The following is a 5,243-nucleotide window of genomic DNA, read 5'->3' as shown; positions in this document are numbered from 1 at the left end:
AAGCAGTGGTATCAACGCAGAGTACTACTCAAAAAACAATGCATAACAAAGCATTGCGAAATTGCATAGACTTCTAATGTGGAACTCAAGAATGAAACAATGCTCAACAAAGCTTTGCATAAATTGCAGACACTTCTGTTGTGGAACTTAAGACTTAAGCAATTCTCATCAAAGCTTTGTTAAATTGCAAAGACTACTTCTATTGTGGACTCAAGAATTAAACAATGCTCATCAATGCTTTTCTTAAAGTGCATAGACTTATATTGTGGAACTCAAAAATCAAACAATGCTCGTCAAAGCTTTGCTTAAATTGCGTAGACTTCTATTATGGAACTCAAGAATAAAGAAATGCTCATCAAAGCTTTACTAAATTGCAAAGATTACTTCTATTATGGAATTTAAGAATTAAACAACGCTCATCAAAGCTTTTCTAAACTGCATAGACTTCTAATGTGGAACTCAAGAATGAAACAATGCTCATCCAAGCTTTGCTTAATTTGTATAGACTTCTACTGTGCAACTCAAGAATTAAACAATGCTCTTCAAAGCATTGCTAAATTGTGAAGACGACTTTTCTTGAGGTACTCAAGAATTAAACAATGCTTATTGAACTAAATTGTGTTGTCTTTTAATGTGGAACTAAAGAATGAAATAATTCTTGTCAATGCCTTGCTTAAATTGCATAGACTTCTATTGTGGAACTTAAGAATTAAACCATGCTTATCAAAGCTTTGCTAAATCGCGAAGACTACTTCTGTTGTGGAACTCACGAATTAAACAACGCTCATGAAATCTTTGCTAAATTGCATTGACTTCTAAGGTGGAACTTAAGAATGAAACAATGCTCATTAGAGCTTTGCTTAAAATGTATAGACTTCTATTGTGTAACTCAATAATTAAACAATGCTCTTCAAACCTTTCCTAAATTGCGAAGACACGTTTTATTGAGGTACTCAAGAATTAAACAATGCTTATTGAACTAAATTGCATAGACTTTTAATGTGGAACTAAAGAATGAAATAATTCTTATCAATGCCTTGCTTAAATTGCATAGACTTCTATTATGGAACTTAAGAATTAAACAATGCTTATCAAAGCTTTGCTAAATTGTGAAGACTACTTGTATTGTGGAACTCAAAAAACAATGCATAACAAAGCTTTGCGAAATTGCATAGACTTCTAATGTGGAACTCAAGAATGAAACAATGCTCAACAAAGCTTTGCATAAATTGCAGACACTTCTGTTGTGGAACTCAAGACTTAAGCAATTCTCATCAAAGCTTTGTTAAATTGCAAAGACTACTTCTATTGTGGACTCAAGAATTAAACAATGCTCATCAATGCTTTTCTTAAAGTGCATAGACTTATATTGTCGAACTCATAAATCAAACAATGCTCGTCAAAGCTTTGCTTAAATTGCGTAGACTTCTATTATGGAACTCAAGAATAAAGAAATGCTCATCAAAGCTTTACTAAATTGCAAAGATTACTTCTATTATGGAATTTAAGAATTAAACAACGCTCATCAAAGCTTTTCTAAACTGCATAGACTTCTAATGTGGAACTCAAGAATGAAACAATGCTCATCCAAGCTTTGCTTAAATTGTATAGACTTCTACTATGGAACTCAAGAATTAAACAATGCTCTTCAAAGCATTGCTAAATTGTGAAGACGACTTTTCTTCAGGTACTCAAGAATTAAACAATGCTTATTGAACTAAATTGTGTTGTCTTTTAATGTGGAACTAAAGAATGAAATAATTCTTGTCAATGCCTTGCTTAAATTGCATAGACTTCTATTGTGGAACTTAAGAATTAAACCATGCTTATCAAAGCTTTGCTAAATCGCGAAGACTACTTCTGTTGTGGAACTCACGAATTAAACAACGCTCATGAAATCTTTGCTAAATTGCATAGACTTCTAAGGTGGAACTCAAGAATGAAACAATGCTCATTAGAGCTTTGCTTCAAATGTATAGACTTCTATTGTGTAACTCGATAATTAAACAATGCTCTTCAAACCTTTCCTAAATTGCGAAGACGAGTTTTATTGAGCTACTCAAGAATTAAACAATGCTTATTGAACTAAATTGCATTGACTTTTAATGTGGAACTAAAGAATGAAATAATTCTTATCAATGCCTTGCTTAAATTGCATCGACTTCTATTATGGAACTTAAGAATTAAACAATGCTTATCAAAGCTTTGCTAAATTGTGAAGACTACTTGTTTTGTGGAACTCAAAAAACAATGCATAACAAAGCTTTGCTAAATTGCATAGACTTCTAATGTGGAACTCAAGAATGAAACAATGCTCAACAAAGCTTTGCATAAATTGCAGACACTTCTGTTGTGGAACTCAAGACTTAAGCAATTCTCATCAAAGCTTTGTTAAATTGCAAAGACTACTTCTATTGTGGAACTCAAGAATTAAACAATGCTCATCAATGCTTTTCTTAAAGTGCATAGACTTATATTGTGGAACTCAAAAATCAAACAATGCTCGTCAAAGCTTTGCTTAAATTGCGTAGACTTCTATTATGGAACTCAAGAATAAAGAAATGCTCATCAAAGCTTTACTAAATTGCAAAGATTACTTCTATTATGGAATTTAAGAATCAAACAACGCTCATCAAAGCTTTTCCAAACTGCATAGACTTCTAATGTGGAACTCAAGAATGAAACAATGCTCATCCAAGCTTTGCTTAAATTGTATAGACTTCTACTGTGGAACTCAAGAATTAAACAATGCTCTTCAAAGCATTGCTAAATTGTGAAGACGACTTTTCTTCAGGTACTCAAGAATTAAACAATGCTTATTGAACTAAATTGTGTTGTCTTTTAATGTGGAACTAAAGAATGAAATAATTCTTGTCAATGCCTTGCTTAAATTGCATAGACTTCTATTGTGGAACTTAAGAATTAAACCATGCTTATCAAAGCTTTGCTAAATCGCGAAGACTACTTATGTTGTGGAACTCACGAATTAAACAACGTTCATGAAATCTTTGCTAAATTGCATAGACTTCTAAGGTGGAACTCAAGAATGAAACAATGCTCATTAGAGCTTTGCTTCAAATGTATAGACTTTTATTGTGTAACTCGATAATTAAACAATGCTCTTCAAACCTTTCCTAAATTGCGAAGACGAGTTTTATTGAGCTACTCAAGAATTAAACAATGCTTATTGAACTAAATTGCATAGACTTTTAATGTGGAACTAAAGAATGAAATAATTCTTATCAATGCCTTGCTTAAATTGCATAGACTTCTATTATGGAACTTAAGAATTAAACAATGCTTATCAAAGCTTTGCTAAATTGTGAAGACTACTTGTATTGTGGAACTCAAAAAACAATGCATAACAAAGCTTTGCTAAATTGCATAGACTTCTAATGTGGAACTCAAGAATGAAACAATGCTCAACAAAGCTTTGCATAAATTGCAGACACTTCTGTTGTGGAACTCAAGACTTAAGCAATTCTCATCAAAGCTTTGTTAAATTGCAAAGACTACTTCTATTGTGGAACTCAAGAATTAAACAATGCTCATCAATGCTTTTCTTAAAGTGCATAGACTTATATTGTGGAACTCAAAAATCAAACAATGCTCGTCAAAGCTTTGCTTAAATTGCGTAGACTTCTATTATGGAACTCAAGAATAAAGAAATGCTCATCAAAGCTTTACTAAATTGCAAAGATTACTTCTATTATGGAATTTAAGAATCAAACAACGCTCATCAAAGCTTTCTAAACTGCATAGACTTCTAATGTGGAACTCAAGAATGAAACAATGTTCATCCAAGCTTTGCTTAAATTGTATAGACTTCTACTGTGGAACTCAAGAATTAAACAATGCTCTTCAAAGCATTGCTAAATTGTGAAGACGACTTTTCTTCAGGTACTCAAGAATTAAACAATGCTTATTGAACTAAATTGTGTTGTCTTTTAATGTGGAACTAAAGAATGAAATAATTCTTGTCAATGCCTTGCTTAAATTGCATAGACTTCTATTGTGGAACTTAAGAATTAAACCATGCTTATCAAAGCTTTGCTAAATCGCGAAGACTACTTCTGTTGTGGAACTCACGAATTAAACAACGCTCATGAAATCTTTGCTAAATTGCATAGACTTCTAAGGTGGAACTTAAGAATGAAACAATGCTCATTAGAGCTTTGCTTAAAATGTATAGACTTCTATTGTGTAACTCAATAATTAAACAATGTTCTTCAAACCTTTCCTAAATTGCGAAGACACGTTTTATTGAGGTACTCAAGAATTAAACAATGCTTATTGAACTAAATTGCATAGACTTTTAATGTGGAACTAAAGAATGAAATAATTCTTCTCAATGCCTTGCTTAAATTGCATAGACTTCTATTATGGAACTTAAGAATTAAACAATGCTTATCAAAGCTTTGCTAAATTGTGAAGACTACTTCTATTGTGGAACTCAAAAAACAATGCATAACAAAGCATTGCGAAATTGCATAGACTTCTAATGTGGAACTCAAGAATGAAACAATGCTCAACAAAGCTTTGCATAAATTGCAGACACTTCTGTTGTGGAACTTAAGACTTAAGCAATTCTCATCAAAGCTTTGTTAAATTGCAAAGACTACTTCTATTGTGGAACTCAAGAATTAAACAATGCTCATCAATGCTTTTCTTAAAGTGCATAGACTTATATTGTGGAACTCAAAAATCAAACAATGCTCGTCAAAGCTTTGCTTAAATTGCGTAGACTTCTATTATGGAACTCAAGAATAAAGAAATGCTCATCAAAGCTTTACTAAACTGCAAAGATTACTTCTATTATGGAATTTAAGAATTAAACAACGCTCATCAAAGCTTTTCTAAATTGCATAGACTTCTAATGTGGAACTCAAGAATGAAACAATGCTCATCCAAGCTTTGCTTAATTTGTATAGACTTCTACTGTGCAACTCAAGAATTAAACAATGCTCTTCAAAGCATTGCTAAATTGTGAAGACGACTTTTCTTGAAGTATTCAAGAATTAAACAATGCTTATTGAACTAAATTGTGTTGTCTTTTAATGTGGAACTAAAGAATGAAATAATTCTTGTCAATGCCTTGCTTAAATTGCATAGACTTCTATTGTGGAACTTATGAATTAAACCATGCTTATCAAAGCTTTGCTAAATCGCGAAGACGACTTCTGTTGTGGAACTCACGAATTAAACAACGCTCATGAAATCTTTGCTAAATTGCATTGACTTCT

The sequence above is a fragment of the Lactuca sativa genome, chromosome 7 (genome assembly GCF_002870075.4).
Source record: "Lactuca sativa cultivar Salinas chromosome 7, Lsat_Salinas_v11, whole genome shotgun sequence".
In the NCBI taxonomy this organism is placed as follows: domain Eukaryota; kingdom Viridiplantae; phylum Streptophyta; class Magnoliopsida; order Asterales; family Asteraceae; genus Lactuca; species Lactuca sativa.
This window is presented reverse-complemented; position numbering follows the sequence as displayed.